Raw genomic sequence first — 25,344 nt, 5'->3', positions numbered from 1 at the left:
GTGATGAAATAAATGTTTTTATATGCTATCTAGCATGGTAGATGCTAGCTAGCCACATGTTGTTATAGAGCACTGGAAATGTGGTTAATTTAACAGATGGGCACTGAAAAACAAACACAAACTGAATTTTAATTACAATTTAAATGTAAATAGCTACCTTTCATAGCCCTTTTGGATGTCGCAAATAATTATTCTAAAGATAACTAACTACAAACAGCATTGAAAAGATGCAACATTTCCACCACTGTAGAAAATCTATTGGGTAGCTGTGTGTAGGAGAAATTCTGCATTTTTCTTTTCTTTCCTGTTGAATTTTAGGGCAAGCAGAAGAGCTTTCTCCTCCCCTTTCCAGCCTCTTCAACCCTCTGACTTCAGAGAAAGGAGATTTCTTTTCTCTTTCCATCTTTCCTTCCTCCACCCCACACTGCCCACCCCCATGGTATTACCTTGTTCAACAGCCTTGAGGGGAAACCCCACAGGGTAAGTGGAAGTGACCCAGGCACAGCCTATCAGCATTATCCTCCTCCTCCTCCTCCTCAACAATCCACAATTACTCAACTCTCAAAAGATGAGAATCATTCTGCCAGAGACAGAAGCAGACAAACTAAATCTGAACACTCAAGGAATAAAACCCAAACACACAGCATTTAATGAGATAAACAAAATACTTGCTTTGGGCTTTGCTAGAGTCTCTGTAAGTGGTGATTCGGAAGGAAGGCTGTAAGGTTTCTATTATCCTAAACGTTTTAAAGCAACTGGTTGTCCCACATTATTTAAATGGAGAATAGGGCTTATTTGCCACCCCAAACAATGTTTAACTAAGAGAAGTGTTTTCTGAACCGAAAAAGTATTCAAGCCTTTAACCTAAAGACCTTCACAGATGAGGGCTCAGGGCTCAACCCTGCCTCTACGTTTATAAGTCCATTTTCAATGCTAATGAATTCTTTTACAAGCTGTATGTGCTCCTTCTTTTGTGTGTTTTAGACATAGATTCACTAATCATTCTTTAGATGTAACCCAGAGTGTTTTTAAGTGCAAAATAGGACTTAAATCCAGATTTATAAAGAGCAGGAAACTGAGTGAAGGAGAAAAGACAAAATAGCCAGAGGGTAAAGTGAGGAAGGATTGCACTGCATTCGTCTATTTAAAAAATACCCTCAGGGCCCTGCCGGTGTGGCTCCCTGATCACAGTTTGATTCCAGGTCAGGCAGGGCACATGCCCGGGTTATGGGCTCGATCCCCAGTGTGGGATGTGCAGGAGGCAGCGGATCAATGATTCTCTCTCACCATTGATATTTCTATCTCTCTCTCCTTTCTTCTCTGAAATCAATAAAAATACCCTCAAGTATTGTGTGGCCTCTGCACAGTACCTTTCTAGTTCCCTGGTCAGATTTTCCAGAAAGTCGAACTCATTTTGATACTTTGATGGATGACCAACGAAATAACCTAGGGATTCTTGTTACAAGGCAAATGATGGGCTAGAGATTCTGAGACTGGGCCTGAGATGCTGCATGTCCAGCAAGCTCCCAAATGATGGCGGTGCTGTTGAGTAGCAAGGATGAGTCTGGCACCTGCCTTCTATGGGGTACCCCTTGGCAGACTCAGGCAGCTCCTTGTTCAGGCCAGTGAGACAGCGGACTTAAGAGACAGCGGACTTAAAGGCAACGTTTTTTTTAAAAAAAATTGATTTCAAAGAGGAAGGGAGAGGGAGAGAGAGATAGAAACATCAGTGATGAGAGAGAATCATTGATTGGCTACGAGCAGTGTCCTGTCCAGGAATCCAACCGTAACCTGCTGGTTCAAAGGCCGAGGCTCAAACACTGAAGAGACAGTGCTTTTAACGAACACTCTGGGGCCTCGGTTTCCTGTGCTGTGAAATGGAAAGGGCTGGCTGGCAGAGTCCCGACGCACGTACTTCTAAGGGAGCCCTCGAATTCTCTCTCGAGAGGGTGCTCTCTGACTCAGGGGAAAGTTCTTCCCGAGAACACCAGGTCCCCTCCGCTCGCTTAGGTCAGGGGCACGGGTGACTGTTCGTGGGGAGGGTCCGGCCGTCCCGGAGCGAGCTGGCTCGGGACACGGCGAGCCCATTCATTACATAACCGCGAGGCGGCCCTCCTCCCCCGCGCCCCTCACCCCTCGCCAAGTCGCACGGTGTAGAGCGGATCCCAGGGAGAAACCCCATTCGCCCGCCCGGCAGAGAGTCCACGGCGGAGTGGGGGGCTGAGCCCCGGGATTTCCCCCCCGCCACGCTCTTCTCCCCGAGCGCTGCCTGCCGGCCCCAACACCAGCCCCGCGGGCGCCTCCGCCCCTCGCGCTCCCCGCCCCTCGGAAGCGCGGACCGCAGCGCCTGGGGCCCGGGAAGGGGCCACCGCCCAAGGACGCGGCGCGGCGGGTGCGTCCTGGAGGCATGTCCGTGCGCCACCGCCGGGGCTGCAGCGGTCCACGCGAGGTGAGGACGCGGCGAGGCCGGGCTCAAGGCCGGGGTGAGGGGCAGGGGGCGAGGGACCTACGCGCTCTGGGCGCGCTGCGCGGCGCCGGTGCCCGGCCCGCGGGCGCCCCGGACGCAGTGCCCCGCGGCCCCCTCCAGCGCGAGGGCCCGGGAGCCGCTGGTTTTACCCTCTCCCCGCGCCGCGGCTCGGCGGTGCTGAGGGCGCAGTGGCTCCAGCGAGGCGGACATCCTGGGCGGCGGGCGGCGGGGTTTAGGGCTGGGTTTGGTGGAGCTGGTGGAGGGCGCTCCGTTCGCTCCCCGCTGTCCCAGCGCCCAGCCAGGCGGCGGGAACCCGCCACCCCAACCCGGGCCCCTCGGAGCGCCCGCTGGGTCCGGAGAGACACGTGCCGCCTGCCCGTCGGGGTTGGCGCTCCGGCCGTGTCCGCGCAGCGGGCTGGAGAGAGGGGCGGCTTTGATCCCGTCTCCCGTGGTTCTCAGTGCAGACTTCTCCGCGCGATAGGAACCGCCTGTCTTCGGGATGGTCTTTTCAGTGTGTGTTTTTTTTTTTTTTTTTAAATCTCCCTTCTGCCTCAGCTGATAATGCTTATTTCTCGTGCGCGGTGTACTAAAAAGCACAGCGGCCTTCCACATCTTTAATGGACTGAAGTTAAATTTTCCAGTGGCTTCTTGTCCTCAGAGAAAAGCAATGACACGTCCCGTGCGGACTCAGAGAAAAGTGTTCGTGGCCAAGTTGCGGGGCACGAATCGAGTCCTGGGGCTATTGGGTTGGCCTGCCGTTTTCACAGCTCAGCATTCTGAACTTCTTGTAACTTTTTTTTTTTTTAATGTTGAGTCAACGGGACTGCCAGCACACTGGATAAAGCCTTCCATTCCGAAGGGGCTCTAATTAGTTCACCCTGTTGTTCCTTTGCCGAGACCTGGGCATTCTGGTGGCACAGCCAGCGTCCCCCAGGAGGGAAGTCTTCAGGCTTGCCAACTTCAGAAACACAGATCTCCACAGGTTTCCCAGACCACTAGCTTTAAAAGTCGCCAACTGCCCCTGCATAGTTTGTCTCTCCACCTCACCCCCCCCCCCCCACATAAAGGTTATGACAAACTAGGCTAATGGGCCTGACCCCTCCAAGGTGCCCAACATATGTCTGTTGAAGAAATCAAGGGTGGAAATTAGGAGCAGAGATTAAGTGCCTGCATTTGGTCCCTTATAATCACAGGATCTTGAAAATGGAAAAGGCTTTTAGAGATTATCTATTCAAATCCTCGCCTTACAGCCCAGGAAGTTCAGATGCCAGTTGGCAAGGATTGGCTAAGCTCAGACTGTGAAATGGTGATGGAACCAGCACCAGAATCCAGGCCTTCTTCTTCCCACCGAGTTCAGTTTTCAAAGCATATTGCTAACAGGCATTTTGAACAAAAAAATTACCTGACTAGAATCACCTAATCATATCATTTTCCTCTTATTTTTTTTATTTATCTATCTTTTCTTAACTGGTGGGCTTCTGAAATAGATGAGAGAAGTTGACTTAGTCAAACCACCTTTGTAATACAATTTTAAAAAATAAAACCGCTTAATTTTTTTTTTTTTAATCCTCACCCGAGGATATTTCCCCATTGATTTTTAGAGAGAGTGGGAGGGGAAAGACCGAAGAAAACATCGATGTGAGAGAAACACATCTATTGGTTGCCTCCTGCATGTGCCCAGACCAGGACCCCACAGCAGGAGCCTGCAACTGAGGTACCTGCCCTTGACTGGAATCAAACCCGAGCCCCTTCAGTCTGTAGGTCGATGGTTTATCTGCTGAGCTAAAAAACCCTTAATTTTTTTAAAAATTTGTTTTTATTGGTCTTTAGACAGAGAGGAAGTGAGAGGGATAGAGAGAAACATTGATGAGAGCGAAACATCATCAATAGGCTGCCCCTGTATGCCCCCTACTGGGATCCAACCAGTGACCTCTTTTTTTTTTTTTTCTTGCGCAGGGGCCATGCTAATCTTCTCTGTATCGTTCCAATTTTAGTATATGTGCTGCCGAAGCGAGCACCAACCAGTGACCTCTTGGTTCATGGGTCAATGCTCAACCACTGAGCCACACTGGCAGGGCAGAAACCCTTAATTTTAAATAATACTTACATTCTCCTTATATGAGAATGAATTTGCTGATACATCCCAGGTGAACTTTCAGAAGAAGAGAAGTAACATAATCACAACAGGCGGACTAAATTTACCCCATTCTCTCCATGGTCTGATTCTCAGCTCCCTATGGTGATGATTGGTTAGTTAAAGGTGTGATTTGACTTCGGAGCCAAGACTTTAGAAAAGTGGTTTGTATGCAGACCATTTGTGTGTTGTGATTAACACCATGACCTATAACACAGCTGAGAAAGGAATTTTAAAGCAACTTACTTAGCATTTTAGCATTGTATTGCTCATTTTTTCATGTTTTCACAGTTAGTTCAATTTGAACAGATATTCCTTGAGTGCCTACTCTGTGACTAGTGCTGTTCTGCGCATTTGGGATATGTCACGATCAAAACAAAGAATGTTGACCCTGTGGAGCTCAAGTTACAATTCATTCATTAGAATTTTTCCAGGATTTTATTTGGCTGATAGAAGAGAATGTCAGTTTTGGCTAACGTAGGGAGACAAACATAAATGTTCCAAATTATCTTCCTTCCAATCCTTTGATTCTGCTGGTTTTATAATCACCGAAAACAAAGAAGCAAATTCAGATGAAGTTAATTTGACTTTTATGAACTGACATTCTACTGTATAAATACTAATCCCCACATTTGGTTATTTTATGTGTGTTCATTCAAAGTCCCTGAGATTTTTGTTTCCTTTAGTGCAGGGACATCACTGTGGTGACATTAAACTTAATGAAGCATGGGAAAATTAGTTTTCGTAGTTGTGCCCCCACCTTAGTGTTGCAGATGGTAATTGTAATTGTGAGATGCAGCTTATTTATTTAGGAAGATGGTGTTCTGCTTTTATCTGGCCTCACCTTACATTGTCTTCCATTTCCCTCCACATCACCGTTGTGACTTACTGGTAAGTCCGTTACCACAGAGGCTTTTCTTTTTAATCAGCCTTTGCAGTTTTACGCCTTTTCCAATTCTCTCAATTGCTTTTTCTTCAAAATGGCATGGTTTGCAAGCTCAGGCATGTTTATTGTTTTTAACAAAGGCTTATCAAAATGAACTTGGCAGTTTTTCAGTTGTATACAGCCAAAAAAAAGTACTCAGTGCAGCTTTGGGGGTTGTTTATGCATTCCTTACCTAACCAGTTGCTTTGCTTTTAAAAATCGTCTGTTTGGAAGCTATGCTTACAAATACCTTTCTAGTTTATCTAAAAACTCATCCATTAAAGTGGGATCCTACTTTAATTGAGGGGAAAAAAAACCCCAACAAATCCACATTTAAAGACGTAGGGAGATTTTGAGGACAAGGATTGTCTCTCTGTTTTCAATTTGTTCTACATCGAAGGACATCAGGAAGTGTCATTATCTCAGCGTCTCATTAGAAAGTGATCTCTGTTAAACCCCTGGAGGGGCGTCATGATTTGTGATTGATGCCAGGCACCCAGAGCAGTTGATTTTCTTCATTTGCCCCCCACTTTGCTCTGGGATCCATATCCCCAGTTCTTTTACCACTCGTTGATGAATGGAGTTGCTGTAGCCAGGTAGAAAGTTATGCACCCATCAATTAAGTACTGAACTAATATGCTCGCTCATTATTTACTTACAAAATACTTATTGAACTTCTTATTAAAGATTCGTGTAAAGATTGTGCTGTGAGCACCTCTTTTCCTGCGTTGGTGGCTGTCGGGATATCAGGGCACAGACCTGCCTCTGATTCAACTAACACCCTGGTAGAAAGAAAAGACATTCTGTAACTGGTCATAATGCTTGGTAAAGCCGCCGTGAGACAGACAAGTGCTTTGGAAGTTAAAAGGAAGGAGAGAGAGCATGCAGGCACTTCGAGGAGTCAAGGCTTAGGGAAGACTTTCTGAGCTGCTCCTGGAAAGATGGGGAGGATGGTGCAGCTTTTATGGGGAGGATGGGGCAGAAGGGTACACCTGTCTGTATGGGAACACATCGATGCTTCTTTTTGAAGACATAGAAGACCTCCTTGTGGGGACCAGTGGAGGATGTGTAGGGTTGTATAATAGACACTTGTCATCTCTACAGCCTCAGCAGGCATACCCTTCCGTCCTGGGAAATGGAGTATTGACCAACACTAAGACGACTCATTGGGTTAACCAACCCTCTCCTTTCCCTCTGAAACACATCCTTGTCTTTGCTCAGAGCATAGACCTCTGTGGCAAATAACTATCATCGTAATACAATGGTGTACTTTGCTTTTTATCAGCTCAGGTGCACACTGACACTAGTGCTTGGTCATAGTCCTACTTACTCTAGTAGTACTTGTATTGTAATTGTGCAATTTCATTAAATACTACGGATGTAATGTGAATGGCAAACAGAGAATGCTGTTTCTATGAAAACTAAGTTGATGGCCATATAAGCTCATAAAAGTAAGCCATATTAAAAAAAACAATATCGACACATGCTACAACATGGGTAAACCATGAAAACATTATGCTAAGTGAGAGAAGTCAGATACAAAGGGCCACATATTGTATGATTCTATTTATATGAAATGTCCACAGTAGGTAAATTCAGTGAGCACAGGTCCTTAAGAGGCTGGCTTTACAAGGGGGAAGAAAGTAATTGGTGGTATCTGGAGAGGCTGAAGAGGGTTTTCTTCCCTTGTCTTTCCTTCTCTTCCCTTCTTTTCTAACTCACTTTCTTCCTTTCTGCTTTCAAGATGGGAGATTTGGGTTCTCTTTAGTCAGTGAAAAGGTCTAGGTTCAAAATATAGAAAAGAGGAGAGGGGATATTTACAGAGAAATGAAATACAGAAGGGCATGTCTATCATTGAGATAGGCAGAAAAGAGATGAGGATGCATGCAGATATGAATAAACTGGAGAAATAGTGGAAGGAAAGAAAATGGAGGAAAGTCCATACAACAGCCCGTTCTCTCTATGAAATAGCAACTAACATATTTTGGACACTTTCTATGTTATAAGCATTATTAAAATTACTTTAAATATGTTAACTCATGAATTTCTTTAAAAAAAAACAACTCTGGGAAGATGAAATTATTATTCTAACTTTACAAATGAGACAGCTGAAATATTGAGGAAATAAGTATCTTGCCTGAGGTTATACAGTGACTAAGAGGCAAAACCAGGATGCAAAGCTGTTTACCATTATGCTGTACTGCTGGAAATGAAGGGTACATAGGTCACTTAGGATTCTGAGTAACCATTGGGTGCATAGGACAGGTACAACATGGAATTGCTGAGTCACTCCAAGATCTTAGTCTGTGTTGGAAATGATAATTATGTTGCATCATTAATCTGCAAGGTTGAGAGATTTCCTCTAGCAAAACTTGCCTTGCCAGTTACAGGAGTGGAAATGTTTGGATGTTTGCATTGATGGGGAATTGCGGATTGGTGACTTGGAAGGAGTGGGGGTGCCAGAAAAAGAGAAATTGATGTGATGGATCATGAGCTCTAGCCTCTAAGAAGAAGAAATGAGAGCAGGAAAAGTTGATGATATGTGGGTGGGTACGTGGGTGGGAAGAGATCAACCAAAGAACTTGTATGCCTATATGCATAACCCATGGACACAGACAATAGGGTGGTGGAGGTCTGGGGTAGGGGGAGGAGGTGGGCTATAAGGGGTCAATGGGAGAAAAAAGGGGACATATGTAATACTTTCAACCATAAAATTTAAAACAAATAATAATTAAAAGAAAAGTTGATGATATGAGAGAAAATGTAGGAGCAAGGAGCCTAAGGGCTCAAGGAGATTGAAAACTAGTTGAAAAGTTGGAGATTTGTAGAGATAGAAAGTTGAAGTTAGAAAGGGATACTTAATTCTCACAACAACCCTAGATTTTAGAAGTGAATGTTGGCATCAGTGATGATAGGTTGATGGTGTGACTTTGGGAATACGTGACTGAAGTGGATTGGAGGTGAAGATTATGGGACATGACAAGGTCAAGGTTGAGGCTGAGATCAGCAGAGATGTTGAGTAGGTGTTGACTGAACTGATTGGAATGGTGCCCAGAAGCCCTAAGGACTGGTCTGGACTTTAGAAAGCTGCAAACTCAAATATGTGATGGACTTAGTCAGGGGTTGGGAATGTCTAGCCCGTGGGCTGTATAAAGCCCAAGAAGTCATTTAGTCTAGCCCTGTCAAGGCATTAGGTGTGAGTTAATTAAATGTTTGACCAGATATAGCAGGCTAACTTTTAAAAATATATATATTTTATTGATTTTTTACAGAGAGGAAGGGAGAGGACAGAGAGTCAGAAACATCGATGAGAGAGAAACATCAACCAGCTGCCTCCGCCCCTTTCCCCCCTGGGGATGTGCCCGAAACCAAGGCACATGCACTTGACCAGAATCGAACCCGGGACCCTTCAGTCTGCAGACCGACGCTCTATCCACTGAGCCAAACTGGCCAGGGCAGCAGGCTAACTTTTAAGTTGATAATTTTGTATGGCCTTGAGTGATGTTATAAATCTCCAAATGGACCTTGGCAGAAAAAAGGTTCCCCGCTTCTGGCTTAGGGAGAGATACAAAAGATTAGCTGATATCTGGCATGCAATAAAAATCACTCATTGTCATTATCAAAGAACAGTTGAATAGCTTATATTTTGTACTGTCACTTTTTAGGAAAAAAAAAAAAAAGCTTAAGGTATCAATTGCAAAACAACATATTTCACCAGTAACTTTGGATGCTTTATCCTGGGAAGAAAAGACTACATACTCTGATGAAATCTCCTCTTCCTCTTCCTTCTCCCTCCTCTTTCTTTTCTCCGGGTAGTTCACAATACAGCACTGTCTGGGTAGAGAGAGGCAGCTGAAGGTCATCAGGCTTCTAGATGTAGAGTTTGTTGTCATTTGTGGGGGGTGGGGATCGTGGGAGAGGGGCTGGAAACATCAGTTGGGAATCAGTGTGGTGGCTTTGCTTCTGTAGTTAGCCATGTGATGGGAACCAGCAGTATGTGTTCCTTTTGTACAGCTGTGCATACCAGTGTCTCCTTTTCTCTCCTGCCCCTCTTGGATTTCAGGAAATCAAATTTAGATCTGGTATAACCTTAGAAAGCCTCACATGTGAAGACATGGCGCTACTGCATAGGGATAGACTATGTGTCTGGGTGTGATAGGTAAGTGGCATGTGTAGATAATGTATCAGTGGGGTGTAAGGAACAGAAACTCCAACCTGGACTGGCTTCACTAGTCAGGAGAAGAATTCCTTGACGTGGTAGAAAGTTCAGGAGCAGGAGGTCTGGGCTCTGACTGTGCTTCTCTGTGATTCTCTTGACTCTGTCCCTGCCATGAGTTAGTTTTATTCTCTACCTGATTCACATCATGGTTCCAGGATGACTACCGTAGTAATTTGAAGGGTCAGGTCACACTGAGAAAGGCCACACCCATTGGAAGGGGCAAAGCCAAGTCTTCATGTCTCCTCAGTAGTGAGGAAACCTTTCCAAGAAGCTCCCAAAAGACTCTCCCTCAAGTTGTTGGCAAGGATTGGGCTACTGCCTTTTCCTTAACTCAGTCCATGACTGGCAGGGGGACAGGATTTCTGTAATCCTTGATTGACATTGGGGATGGACTGGATGTTGATTTCCAAGAGAAGGCTGAGGCCATTATGAGGAGATTTTAGCCTTGTCAAGGGAAAAGATCCTCCGTTAGTGGTCAAGTCCTCGACTTCAGCATTTGCTGGCAGTACGAACTTGGACAAATTACCAATTTCTGTGAGCCTCTGTTTTCTGTTATAGGACCGTTGTGGGACTTGAAAACACTTTAAGGAGCTATACAAATGGCATTTATTCTCTTAGTAATAATAATTTTAACAACAACTATAATAATAAGAGTAACAACTTCCATTTACTGAACACTTACCTGTTCTAGGCACTTGCTACAGGCTTAAATGCATTCTCTTTATTGCTCACTAAAAACACATCATATTAAAATAAATACTTTATTTCTGATCTCAAGTAAGCTGAGATCTGGAACATAAGGCTCAAGGGTAGGGACAGAGATCAGGAGTGGGCTCAGTTTCACCCAAGGGTTCCATTTCTTTGGCCTATGTGACTGAGTAGTGGCAGCTGGCTATGGGGCCTCTGACAGTTGCTCTGTTATTTGCCACAGATTATCTTTAGCTAACTAGTTCAGGGCTCACTGCACGAAGGATTTGCAAAACACAGGTGTATATGTACTTTTACAACATGATGCTTTTCTTCCCACTATTCCTTTATTTCTTCAAATATAAGGGTGTTTTCTTGGCATATTTGTGCTTTTGAAATTGTAGAGGGATCTACAAATGTAAAGGTTCTTGAATATATTGTTTCTACTTAATGTAGAAGTCCAGGCTGGATTTGTATTGCATTGAGGTTTAGTGGTCAAGAGACCTTTCAGGCAATGAAGTCACCAAGTTGTAAACTGCCCTGCTTTGAACATCTTTGTGAAGTGAACTTCTTCCATATTTTGGGTTCTACCCTTATGATCGTTTCCCGAAAGGAGAATAGCTAGGTATTGAACTTTTTAGATGGTATTGACTGGTGTGTTCACGAAAGGTTTTTGAGTGGTTGAGAACACACGTGGAGTGTTCCTTTGAGATGACGCGTTTTCCTATTCTATGGTGTTTCATATATGCTTGGGGTCATAAAATATTTCCAGAAAATCTGAACTGTTCTGATGCAATTTACTTTTCCCAGGCCCCCTCGCAATTGTAATAAAAGCAGTGTTTCTGTGGCTCATCCTGTCCTGGAATTTGAGGAAATCCAGCCCATGTCAGTTACTCCCCATTAGCTCCTACAGTCCTGGGGAGAAATGAAACTGCTTTTTGATTCATCTCCCCGTAGGGTGAGTTACGGCTCTCAGTCTGCGTGCAGATAGACTCCCTGATGACCCATCTTTCAGACACATCTGCTTTTTATTCATAGCTCTGGCCCTCACACTGGGGCCTCTGCTATACTCCTAAGACAAGCTTTGAGTAAATTGATGGGAAAAATGAAGTGGGAGGTGCTCTTTTTTTTTTTTTTTTACTGAGGAAGGATGAATCTGGAGTATTTGTTTTGGCGTAGTGGTGGAAGTAGAAAGACTTTCATTCATGTGACTCCACTTCTCATGTAATTTTTTCAACAATTCCTAAAATACTTCTCCCCGTCTCTTCCCACCCCCCACATGACATATTGGTGAATGCAGCTATGTAGCAATGGAAAGTTAGAGGAAGAAACTGCCACTATTCTGAAACAGACTTTAAAAAGGTCTTAGTCATGACCATAGTGTATACGATATACTAAATGGTGTTTATTTATGTCCTCTGCCTATATACCTTTCCATATGATTTTATTTATTTTCATTTTTTATTTATGTTGGGGAAAAGCCCCAAAAGTCTAAATTCAGGACCCATTCCGGAGAACTGACATATAGCTTATTCATATTCGTAAGAGCTTTATTTTTTTGTTAATATTTTTTTTTACTAATTTCAGAGAGGAAGGGAGAGGGAAGAGAGATAGAAACATCAATGATGAGAGAGAATCGTTGATCAGCTGCCTCCTGCACGTCCCCCACTGGGGATGGAGCCTGAAACCTGGGATGTTCCCTGACCAGGAATCAAACCATGACCTCCTGGTTCATAGGTCCACGCTCAACCACTGAGCCAGGCCGGCTGGGCCATAAGAGCTTTAATAGGAGAAACTTACATACACGGGCAATGTAGCCGCTCCCAGTGGTGACCGGCCAGGAGGTATCCACAGCCCTCCCAGGACAGGGTTTCTTTTTGTATGGGATTAATAGTAAAACCAATGGTGGGTAGTCAGTTGGACCACCAGAAAGAACAATGCATTCCCAAGTTAGCAGATAACATCAGGCAGTTGTCACACTCTGTACTTTCATGAACCGCCTTCCCAGGGCATGATGGTTATAGTCCACCAAGCCTGAGGCTACGGAGAGTTGAGTTCAACATTTCCCAGATGCATTTGCTGCTGGAGCCACATTGCATCTCAGTGCGTTCCCCTACGATGTATTTATTTTTTCCCCTCCAGAAAACACTAATGTGTCAGGTATGATAATAGGTGAAAGAAAGCCAAAGAGAGTGACCACCCCTTCCTTGGAGGGGCCCATGGACAGACTGACCCCACAGTGTGACCAGGACTGTGAGAAGGTGGAGAGAGTGCTGTGGCAGGAACTAAATTATTTGGGGGAGGACCCCAGAACAGCTCCTGTGAAGCAAGTAGAACATGGAGGCCTGGGAGGCTACTTCTACCTGGTCACACAACCAGTCAATGGGAAAGCCTAGATTTCAACCCCAATCTTTCTACGTTCAAATTGCATGATCTTTATTTGGTTTCCTTTCCCAGGTTTGAATTTTCAAAATTATCTCTAAAATAATTCAGATTACAGAGGGAATAAAGGGCATTCTGCTCCCCCCATCTGCCCCCATACCTCAGGCGTACAGGGCCAACAGTTTGATGGGTGTGTTCCCAGATCACCTTCTCTGCATGTAAAACTCGCTGGAGGAAACCTCAGGTATGCCTGTCTCCGGCCAGACTGGACAGCTGTGAGGGCAAAGGCTGCGGTCAGGAATGTGCTGTTCTCTCCGGGACCTACCTGGGTGAGGTTCATGGCATGCTGGGCTCTGGGAACTGGGACACTCCCCCATTTAGCAGCAAGAATGTCCAGGCAGCCAAGCCTCTGGGGAAGGGAGAGCTGTTTGTGCCACTTTGGCTTTTGCCCTGGCTCCTACCTGTCTGCCCAAGCAGAGAACAGAGCCCCTCCCTGCAGAGGTTGGGAGGAGGCCCAGGGGCTGCCCCTTGCTCATCTCTGTTTTGCCAGTGCCCAAACTTGTTGGTGCCCAGCCACTGTTTTGTGAAAGACATGAAGATGCCCAGGCCCTAGTTCTGCAGGTACAGCTTTGGACTGACTTTGGGCAAGTTGCTGCAAAATGAGAAGAGTCTAGTCTCAGTTTCTCCAAATCTAAGGTGTACTATTTTATCTCCTCACTTTAACATTTCTGAGATAAGGTGTGATTGGCTATATATATATATATTTAATATGCTAGTGTTTCTTAACTCTTCCTTTTTTCTCGAAAAGCTGTTTTTAGTCAGTGGGATAATTTACAATTTATGTTATTTTGGGATTGAGGCATTTGGTAATCAGTCTTTTGAGGAGTTGCTTGGAGACTAGAGAATGCCTGATAATCCACTTTGGGGATGGTAAAGTGCTATATAAATATAAAAGATCAGAGAACTGCCCAACTGCCCCTCATGGCTATTTCCCAAAGATGCCTGGACAGAAACTTCCTGATGAAAAAAGTACCGACAGTCTTCTGTTTGATAAAGCTGGTGTTCTAGTTTATAAGAATGTACGTCTCTGACCTCCCCTTTCCCCAATAGGACTCAAAGAGCTATTTTTATTTTTATTTAAAAAATGAAATATGGCTCTTAAACATTTGAATTTTTAAAAATATGTTTTTATTGATTTCAGAGAAGAAGGGAGAGGGAGAGAGAGATAGAAACATCAGTGATGAAAGAGAATCATTGATCGGCTGCCTCCTGCACACCCTCTACTGGGGATCGGGCCCACAATCCTGGCATGTGCCCTGACCTGGAATCCAACTGTGACCACTTGGTTCATAGGTTGATGCTCAACCACTGAGTCATGCTGGCTAGGCTGATTTTTTTTTTTTTTTAATTAGACCTTGGCAAGAACAGTTTGCCTATCATGGATTTAGTGGATTTCTGGCCCTTATTAGAAATATCAGATTGGCCACAAAACTGTTGTAACTTGAACAGGATGTTAATCCAAAAGAAGTGCTGCAGTTCCATTGGGAAATGACAAGGTCACTTAGTTCCTACAACATGCCCGGTAATATGAGGGGATCAAAACAATTACTCAACTACTCCTGTCCAGGTGGAGTTCAAGTCGGAGAGCCTTCAAATGGTGAAGGCTAGGCAATGAGCGAAAAGGTCTTTTTCCAGCTCAATTCAGTCAGTTTGCCCTAATAAGTCTGAAGGCGTTGACAACCTAGTAGGAAATAAGATGTTTATCTTGGCAGGGGAAAATCGGTGTTTGCTAAGCAGATTCCCAGTGGACACAAGATCACAGAGAGAATATTGATATCCCTACAAGACATCTTACCAGTTATTTAGAGTATCCATGTACAAGTAAATGGTCTGCCACAGCATTTAAACTAGGGTCGCGAAGTCAAATGTCTTTTGTCTTTGGGGGCTTAGGTGTTGAGTTGTGATTTAAGAGAGGGGGCTGGGCCATAGCCCAATTGAGAGACCGTGTAAAGGCTCATTCTCTCACCTTCCACAGATACGTAGGTTCTGTCCTTGTTGCAGGAGACATCAGTGAACAAAACTCCCGGAGTTCACATTTGTTAAGAAACAAATAACTAAGCCAATTAGAATGATCTCTAAAGTAAAAGTAAACATGTCAGACCCATTGGTCTGTCCCTGTGAATAAACTGCACAAAATTTCAATTGTGTTAGTTAATAGTTCTGGATACGTGACTTCTGGGTAAGCGAGGATACTATATTTATAAGTAGAGGGAGCTTATTTCTGGCATTCTGCTTGGTCTGTTGCCTTAATTTGCCCAATAACCACAATTATAAAGTATTATTAGTTCTCCGAGGTAGCATCTGGTTTATTTCATTCTAGTTTGCTATTTAATGGAAAATAAAGCATTGTGAAAAATCCTGTCCGCCCTTGTACTGATGGCGATGACTTTCTGCAGTTACTACGACTTAGTGTGGTGTACGACCCCCCACCCGGGCTAGTGGATTCCATAGTGGGGTGTAGAGCTGGGAGCTCCCCAGGAAGCCATCTGTCCGCAGGGAGCAGTCCTCGCAGGCCTGCCTTTCTGCAGTGTGACTCTGATGAGGTCACTAGAATAACAAGCTGAGGATCTGGGACCTGGGAAACCACGTGGGAAAGTGGGGATAAGAAGCATTTGTGACTGCCCTTATCTGCAATTTCAACAGCCAGAACTTTGCTAGGCCTGCAAAGTGAGGCAAAACTGGTAATTTTGGAGAGAGAAAATGCAGGCTGCTGGCAGGGAAGAGAGCCTTCTGATTCTTACTATTCTGTTCATTCTTTGGTGCCCTGCTGACTGTTTTTTTTTTTTTTTTTTTTTTTAGCAAATTAATGAGTATTCAGGGCCCTGCCCAGGTAGTGCAGTTGGTTAAAGCATTGTCCCCATATGCCAAGGTTGTGGGTTCAATCCCCGGACAGGGCACATATAAGAATCAATCAATGAATGCATAAATAGTAGTAAGTGGAACAACAAATCAATGTTCCTCTCTCTCTCAAATCTTTAACAAAATTAATAGGTATTAAGGATGTGATCCCTGGAGCTTCTTTGCATGTGCCAGGAGCTCCTGCCTTCTCCTGTGTATTAAGGTGCTGCATTGAGCCAGGAGACAGCAGGCCAACCCAGGGTCTTAGCATTCCCAACCTGTCCCACTGGAGGGACCTGGAGTCCTCACAGGCTGTAAGTACTGAAGAGGTGGCCTTGGGTTGTCATAATGAATCTGTTCAGTCGGCCTCCCCTCTGAGTGATTGGGGCCTCTATCAGCCGCTTGTCAAATAATTTGAATACTGCCCACGGTGTCAGGTTCAATTGGTAACATTTCTAAACTTCTTTCCACCAAAGTAGGTTTAACAGTGTAGAAATACTTAATATTTTACATTAAGTATTAATCATTACATTTGTCATTAATTATTAATATATGACAGCAGAAAGTAGTTAATAAATATTTTTAATGGTGAGGAAGTAGAGGTTCTCTGATTGCAAAATATTCAGTACAAGATTTTCAGAACATTTGCGAATGAACATAGTGAGTCCAAACGAAGGATCATCAGGAATGTAGTCTGGCCTGACATGTCACATGATTGAATCAGAGGCAACCTAACTGCCCAACAACAGAGGATTTGTAAAATCTATTACAGTACTTCATACAATCAAATACTTTGCAGCCATTAGAATTATCAAAGTACATTTATTAATGTGCATGGTATCAAATTAAGTGAAAAGAGTAAATTACAGAGAGAGTGATTACAGTTTTATTTTTTAAATTGTGGCAAAATATATATAATGTAAAATTTACCATTCTAACCATTTTTAAGAGTACAATCCTGTGACATTAAGTCTATTCACATTGTTGTACAAACATCACCACCATCTATCTCCAAAACTTTTTAATCTTTTCAAACTGAAATTCCACACTCACTGAACTTGAGTCCCCATTCCCCCTCCCCCTAACCCCTGGCAAGTCTACTTTCTGTCCCTATGAATTTGACTACTCTAGGCACCTCACACAAGTGGAATTATACAATGTTTTCCCCTTTGTGACTGTATTATTTCACTTAACATTATGTCTTCGAGGTTCATCCATGTTGTAATGTGTCATAATTTCCTTACTTTTTAAAGGCTGACTATTCCATTATGTAATACCACATTTTGTTTATCATTCACCTGGACACTTGAGTTGCTTCTACCTTTTGGCTCTTGTATATAATGCTGCTATGACCCTGGATTTGCAAATGGCTGTTCAAGTTCTGGTTTTCACTTCTTTGGGGTATAAACCAAGAAGTGGAATTACTGGATCATATAGTAATTTTATTTTTTGAGGAACTGCCATTCTGTAGAGGCTGCACCATTTTACATTCCCACCAGCAATGTACAAGCATTCCAATTTCTTTGCATCCTTGCTAACACTTGTTATTTTCTGGGGGTTTTTTGCTTTTGTTTTTTATAATAGCTATTGGAAAAGGTGTGAAGTCTCAGTTTTGGTTCTTCAAAGATGCATTTCTATATACATACAGTACAGAAAAGATTGTCTAAAGGATTGACTACAAATAAAATGAGTGCTTATTGGGTGACAGGATGTACATGATTTTTTTTATTGTCTTTTTGCTCTGTTCTCTCTTTTTTTCTGCATTTAGCATGTGTAATATGTAATTAAGAAGATTTGAATCTCAAAATCAAGCTCTATCAGTTCTGAGGTTGAGGGTATCTCCTCTTTGTCCCTGGCTGTTGATTTGGGACTTGATGCTGCCCTCGTCACGTTGCCACACTCGGGCTGAGGCTGTCCATGGATACTGCAGCGTTTGAGGCCCAGCTGCCAATGTCCAGGGAAGCAGACCCAGGGCTCCTTGGCAGTGGATTAGACTGCAGTGACTATTATAACCAGCATGCGGCTTTTTGGTGGATTAGTCTGCTTTCTTCCTCTATTTCGATTTTTAGCACAAAGAAATCTCTTTGGGTCTGTTTACTCCGTAAGGTTATGGCTGGTCATCTTAGTTGATTATACAGGAAAGGGAAGGGGTACTTTCTTCCTATTCTGTGAACTTACACACCGAGTGGCCAGATTATTATGACCACCTGACATTTGTAGGCAAATTAGCCGTGCACTGCATCGTATGGGATATGGAAACCGAAGGCCTGTTCTAACACCTTTGTCTGCAGTTACCAAGATAAAACATCTCCAGTTCGCACAGGAACACAAGGATTGGACAGTCGAGCATTGGAAAAAAGTCATGTGGTCCGATGAATCACGTTTCCAGTTGCATCATGCAGATGGCAGAGTGAGAAATTCGCAGAAACAGCATGAAAGCATGCACCCCACATGCATGAGTACAACCCTTCAAGCTGGTGGGGCAGTGTTATGGTTTGGGGCATGTTTTCCTAGCATGATCTGGGCCCTTTAATTTGTGTGGAACAACGTCTGAATAGCACAACATACTAAGTATCATTGCTGACCAAGTTCATCCTATCATGTTGATGGCGTATCCCAATGGAGATGGCTTCTTCCAAAAAGACGATGCACCATGCCACGGTGCTCATATTGTGCAGGAGTGGTTTCAGGAACATGAGGGAGACTTTACCTTGCTTAGGTGGCCCCCACAATCACCAGATCTCAATCCAATTGAGCATTTGTGGGACGAAGTTAAAAGAGCCATCAGGCAGCTGGTTCCACAACCATCAAATCTCACAGAACTGGACAGTGCTATTCTGCGAGTATGATCCCCCCACACTGGGCTCCAGTTGCGAGTGCCCCAAGTTGGGCTGCCAGTTTCGAGTGTAACCCCCCACGTTCCGTGTGGGGTTCAGGGTTCAGGTTCAGGGTTCGGGCTCTGGAGGAGGCCGCACACAAATGAAAGAGACTAGACAAGAAAATATTAATTTGGGAATTGGGGGCCAGGCGGAAGCCCAAGAGAGGACTCCGCTTTGCTCTGGCCTTGCCATCCCTTTTATTCAGGTTTGGGATACACCCATAGCCCTTAGGCAGGCAGTTTCCAGGAACAGTTCGATGATAGCCCATCAGCAAGGGTTTACAGAAAAGGTGGAAGTTGCTTCAGCTCCCTTTGTCTCAACTAAACAGTGGGTGTATGGCTCTGAACCTTGCCAGAGCAATCAAGGTTGACCAGCCTTCCGGACTCCTTGTCCACCTCTTTCTGCGAGTGAAGGCAACGGGCATCTTCCAACACTATTCATCAGGCCTGGTGTCAGATTCCTCGCATCACCTTTCAACATCTGGTGGAGTCAATGCCAAGAAGAATCGCCGCAGTATTGAAGGCAAAAGGTGGCCCAACGAAGTACTGATGGGGTTGTCATAATATTCTGGCCACTCAGTGTATATTCTGTAATTTTCCAAACAGTCTTAAGGCTCACAGCAAGCATCAATGCCAGGTTAAAAAGCAGTCAGGATTGCATATATACCGATGCAGAAAGAGCTGAGAGAAGTCCTTTCATGGAGCAAAGTACTACCTTTATGAAAAAAAGGTTGTCCAGTTTACAATAATATAATGCACTCTTCTTTTTTTTTTTTTTTTTTTTTTAGTTACCGTATTTGATCGTGTGTAGACTGAAAGGGTGGGCTACAAAATATGTTTGCTTTTGAAGGGTAAAGAGAGTGAACAGGTGATAAGGAAAGGCATTAGTTAAGGGTCTTTTTATACGTGATTGACTCTTTTAATCAATGATCAGTGACCTTGTGTGGGAGCTCTGTTTTGTTTTGTTTTGACATGATGATTCTGGCTGCCTACTTTGAAAGCCAAGAATTTGAAATAAAGTCAAAGAGATGGTTGGAACAGTCTGGGCTCGAGTTGTTAGGACTTGTGCAGGTTTTATGCTGATGTGAGAAAGATCTGATGACTAAATTTGGGGCCTCCGAGAGATGGAAGGAGTTGAAGCTGAGGACAGATTGTTATTGGGGAGGCACAAGAGTAATTCCATTTCTTAATCATATTACATCTGACGAGACACTGTCGTTCATTACATCTCAACACTTCTTTTTGGTGCTCAGTTTTCTCACACAGACCTCTCACAAAAGAAGCAGTGGGTAGCCTGGCCCCTGTGGCTCAGTGGTTGAGCGTCGACCTATGAACCAGGAAGTCATGGTTTGATTTCTAGTCAGGGCACATGCCTGGGTTGCAGGCTTGATCCCCAGTGGGAGGCATGTGGTAGGCAGCCCATCGGTGATTCTCTCTCTCCCTCTCTCTTCTTCTCTGAAATTAAAAGAAGAAGAAGAAGAAGAAGAAGAAGAAGAAGAAGAAGAAGAAGAAGAAGAAGAAGAAGAAGAAGAAGAAGAAGAAGAAGAAGAAGAAGAAGATAACTTAGGGTTCTGGCTTTTTGTCACCTTCCTTCCTGACTCACAGCCTTGTATCATGTCATCTTGTCATCCTCCACAGCCTCGTAGGGGCTGCCATTGTTTCCATTGCTGTAGCCCCTAGTCAGGGCAGTGTTTAGTAGCCCAAATCGTATGGGGACAATTGCAGACTCCACTGCGAACACTTTTCCTTCCCATCCTTCTCAGTCTGATCGTGGGCTTGCCTTCTACAATCGCTCTGAATACATCCACCCCTCCTGACCCACCTGGCCCTGTGGTCATTTTCAGGTCACTGTCTGTGATTTACCTGTTCGTATCTCTTTTTTCTTTAGGCACATGGACAGTCCCTCCTCTCTGTCCCCCTGATGCATGCTCACTCCATGTTTTATCCACTTCATCATTCTGAATCTGGGCACAGAGGAGGCAGTGAGCCATTAAGAGAGGCCTTCACAGGCTAATGGATTTTACAGGGACTTTATAGAATTCTTAGCGGGACTGGGATAGCAATTATGGATTACATAGCATTATGCTAGTTGTCAGTTGTTGTTGTTTTTTTGCCCAAGCAGGTCACCACCTTATTTTTAAAATCTTTTTCAAATCAAGCAAGTCTACATTTACATAATGAGATGAATCAAGAACCTACCAATCTCATATGGCATATTTCATGTCAAAGGAAAGTAATATTAAAAAAGTAAAAGTCTGGCCATAGCTGTTTTGGCTCACTAGATAGAGCATTTACCTGCGGACTGAAACACTTCTTTTTGGTGCTCAGTTTTCTCACACAGGTCATCAAGGGCACATGCCTGGGTTGTGGGCTCGATCCCCAGTAGGAGGCATGCAGGAGGCAGCCAATCAATGATTCTCTCTCATCATTGATGTTTCTATTTCTCTCTTCCCCCCTTCCTCTCTGAAATCAATAAAACTATATTTTAAAAAAAGTAAAAGTCTGTTATGTGATACGTTTGATGTATTTATAATTTAATAAGATTTGTTATACGAAGAGCAGGTTGCCTTATCTTCTTTGCTGCCTGATGTTTTGAACAACACAGGGTTGCTTTTAAAGACATTCACCAGAGAGAAATGAACTAAGTGTTTGTTGACGAGGTGCTTATTCCCAAATAGGAGCCCCTGCCCTTGACCTCAGATTGCAGTTTTGATTGTAAGTAGAGCACAGGTTTCCTACACGCTTTGCCCTGCACTGTTGCTCCTCATCTGTTCAGTCTTTGAGAAAGACATAAGAGAAAGCTGACAGCTGGCTTCTTTGAACAGATGGAGCCTAGTTGATAGGAAGTCAGGGAATTCTTGATCCTCTGCCAAATTAATAGTTATAAGCATCGTGTTGGCCTCAGTCTATGGCAACCAGATATGGCGGCTGGAAACTTCACTGCACGCTCCTGATTGAAGGGGCATTGACTTTATTGATGCCTGGCAAATCTTCAGCCAAGACGACTGATGTTTATTTGCTCCTATCATCCCAAGGGCTCGAGACACTTGACACATTTTTAAAAAATATATATTTTATTGATTTTCCACAGAGAAGAAGGGAGAGGGACAGAGAGTCAGAAACATCGATCAGCTGCCTCCTGCACACCCCCCCACTGGGGACGTCCCCACAACCAAGGCACATGCCCTTGATCGGAATCGAACCTGGGACCCTTCAGTCTGCAGGCTGACGCTCTATCCACTGAGCCAAACCAGCCAGGGCCACTTGACACATTTTTGATGGCCTTCTAGTGCACAGCTCTGAAATGCTGCAAACTCCTGGGCAAGCGACTGAATTCTGCTCAGGAGCAGTGCCTGTTGGCTGGAGAGTGTATACGGGATCTAAAGCGCAGTGTATCGGGAATATTTCTGTGGGCATCCCTCTTGGCTGAATTCCAGCATCAAATGGTGGTTGTGCAGGTTGAATGCTCCCTAGACTGAGGCAGGGCTTTCAAGCAGTTTTGAATCTGGGCCTGGTGAGTAACTAACCTACAGAACTGACATTCAAAGCCACATGGTGAGGATCAAATGGTCTGCAGTTTATGAGGCAGTTATTTTTTCAGTCTCAGTGAATATTTATTGGGGGCCTGCTGTAGGTGAGGCATGTTCTAGGTGCTGGGAGTCCAGTGGTAAAGAAGAGAGGCTAGATTCCCTCTCTCATGGAGCTGACAGCTTTGTGGTGAAGACAGACCATAAGCAAATAATAAACGAGACAACTTCAAATGGTGACAAATGTGCTACAAAGAAAATGAAACAGACTAATTTAATAGAGAGTGTAAAAACTGCTGTTTAAATTTTAACCCTGCTATTCTGGCTTCTGCACTCACTCACTTGCTTAAACAATAGGGTAGTTACCTCAGCTCCAGATTGAGACCTGGAAACTCACAAAGGTCATTTTCCTGTGCCTGTGGACCAGAACCACAGGAGATTGATGCCCACTGACTCAGTGGCTCCAGGAGTTGACTACCTTTAGAGATTATTAACCCTGCTCAGTCCTGCTTTTGTACAATCTGCTTTTGCAAGATAGATCCACATTCCAATGTATTTAGAATTTAGAACAAAGGGAAATTCTTGTGGTTTAGACCTTTAAAAGGACTGCCTACACCTAGGATGGCGCGGTCGTGAGGGTGGCCACCTGCGTGTGGTGCCCTCGCGGCCGTCCTGGCCAGTTTTCAATAAATCCTTGCCTGCTTTTTTTAATCAATTAGCAGCCTCTGGTGGTCTTATTTTTGACTCCAGGGTTTGACCCCACAACAATCATAAATTATTATGGTGGGGAAGGAAGCTCTTAGGAAGAAAGGTTTGACCCCCAAGTCTGAGACACAATAAGGAGCCAGCTGTGTGAAGATGGGGGAGGGGAGGGCATTCCTAGAACCAGCACAGAGGCCCTGAGGCAGAACCAAGTTTGGCATGTTTACTTAGAGAACAGAAAGAAGGCTTGGGAAGCTGTCTACCATGACTGAGGAGAAGAGTGGTCAAGAGGTTGATATTTGAAGATTTGAAGGGGGTCAGATCATTCAAGGCCTTGTAGATGGTAAAGGAGGTTAGGTGGCATTCCCAGGGCGCTGAGGAAACCATTGGAGGGTTTTAAGCAGTGGAGTGATGTGGTCCCGTCAACAGTGCTGCATCCATCTAACTTTACATCTACAGTGCTGTCTAAAAAGCCCTCCAAAACGTGTCACTGTGCCTGCTGTAAGAACGCTATTGAGGATGTGAGTCTTACACCACAGTTCTCCCTCTGATTGACTGAGGAGGTACTGTAGCAGTTAGAAGTTGCTCTGAGTTCCAGTCTCAAACTGAATTTGTAGAAACCCTGGAGCCAGTCCTCCAGACAGGGTTTAAATACCTGTGTGACCTTCTGAGTCATTAACTCCAGTGTGCCTCCATGTCCCCATTGTCTGCTCAGTTTCGAGCACTCCCTGGGATCACTGTTGAGAAGATTTAATGAATGGTGCCAGGCATATGTATGGCATGCACTATGTAAGTGCTCACTGTTATTATGGTTAGGAAAAATTGTCTGCCTTACAGACATTACAGATTATGCAATCAGCTGGGGTTCCCTTTGTAGTGTATGTGCTATAATTCTTAAGGCCAACTTTTGTGGTTCCCTCCCCAATAGGAAGTGGATTGATTTTATCAGTGTTAACATCCTTTGTAGTTCCATTTTATACCTTTGCCTTAGTCTTTCATTTTTATATCTTAACCTTTTAAAATATAATGTTCCAGATGTTTTGAGGATATTTTACATATTATATATGTTTGATATAGACCATAATACTTGTACAACTTAATTTGTTCAAGAACTATATATCTGAAACAACTTCCCTTGTCAGTAATTATACTTTATCCAATCATATATAAATGAGAGATCAGAGCTAATGTAATAAATTCAATCACTTGAACTAGAAATGTCACTTTTTTTTTTTACTGGTTATAATGGTAATACTTATTTCTTTTGAACATTTCAAATAGTACAGAAGTAGATAACATAAAGATTGTACCTGCATCTATCTTTATCCTTGGGTAGTCTATGTGCCCTTATACAAATTTGGGGAAATAACTACATAGTTAACATGCATACATAAAATACAATTCTGACCTCAATAGGAACATGTTAGTTTACATCTTGTTAGAAAAGGTCCTCTTTAATTAAGAACCACATGCTCTTAATAAAATCACTTCTCCTCCCTCCGCAGCTCACAGAGGCTCAGGACCTCCTGGGGATCCAGTGCTAGAGCTCCCTGACATTCAGCTACAGCCCTGAAAATTTACTTCCTATCCAGTGAGTAGAGGGGGTTATAAGCTTAGAACCATGAGGGTTCTCTCTCTCCATCCCTCCACCCCTGACGGATCTGAATGCCTGGGCTCCATGCAGATGGACCAGGCTCCGTGTTAAAACATTGCTCTGTAGCGTATATGACTAGAGTGCTCTGAGCATCAGGGACGAAGGTGTTGGTTGGCAAGTTGGACAACCTCTGGAGAATGGCCAAACTTTGTGTCTCCAGGGTTGTGTGGCAAAGGGCCCACTAGTCTCTGTTCTCATCTCACTGCTGGTTCAACTTACTGTGTTGCCTCTGTGAGGCACTTCGCTGAGGGTCTTGAACGATATTGGGGGCCAGTCGGGTAGTAAGTGTAGAGGCTAAGCATTGCTGCCAGGCAGAATTGGCTTGTCAGAATCTCCAGATTTTTAAAGCAAAGCAAGCAATCTGGATTTTAATATGAAGTTATCTGATTTTGAAATATGGAAACTGATTCTAATTTCTAGAAAATAAAAAAAAATCACCCTGGAGGCCCAAACAAAATATGCTGGTAAGCTGTGTTTACTAGTAAGTGGCCAGTAGGTGCCAGTTGCGCATGCACTCATGCCCTGGTTGATTCCTAGGGTCTCTTCTAGTGCTCTACAAACCCCTGGTTCTTATCTACACATGTTGGGATGCAGGTTTACACTGATGGACTGGCTTCTAGAATCCAAACTCCAGAAGGAATGGGGAAGAGGTGGGATCAGAGTGGGCCTACGTGGGATTATCCTGTACCCGGTGGCATCGAGAATGTGGATAGTTGGGGCAAGGAGCCTTTATGTAGATTTCTCTGTGCAGCTGTGTACACAGCTTGCTTAGGAGAGTGACTCATTCTCTTGTGGAGTTGGGAAGGAGAGAAATAAACCATGCTCCTCTAAATTTCCTTAGCCCCGAGGACTGCGTGTTCACTATTAAAGA

General features: G+C 44.0%; 1 protein-coding gene across 4 annotated transcripts in view; it reads left to right on the top strand.

The window, feature by feature from the left end:
• The first annotated feature begins 2,354 nt into the window (after positions 1 to 2,354).
• SLC16A12 (solute carrier family 16 member 12) overlaps positions 2,355 to 25,344 on the top strand; it is a 60,344-nt gene continuing 37,354 nt past the window's right edge. Inside the window, exons 1-2 of one of the 4 annotated variants that reach the window (XM_079793145.1) lie at positions 2,355 to 2,449; positions 24,325 to 24,410. The gene's annotated coding sequence lies outside the window, so the exon portion shown is untranslated. The remainder of the gene's footprint in view (positions 2,450 to 24,324; positions 24,411 to 25,344) is intronic. The other 3 variants (XM_079793143.1, XM_079793142.1, XM_079793144.1) reach the window with 3 other exon arrangements.

This window comes from Cnephaeus nilssonii (genome assembly GCF_951640355.1).
Source record: "Cnephaeus nilssonii genome assembly, chromosome: 16".
NCBI lineage: Eukaryota > Metazoa > Chordata > Mammalia > Chiroptera > Vespertilionidae > Cnephaeus > Cnephaeus nilssonii.
The sequence above is the reverse complement of the archived record's forward strand: the minus strand, read 5'-3'. Positions and strand labels throughout refer to the sequence as shown.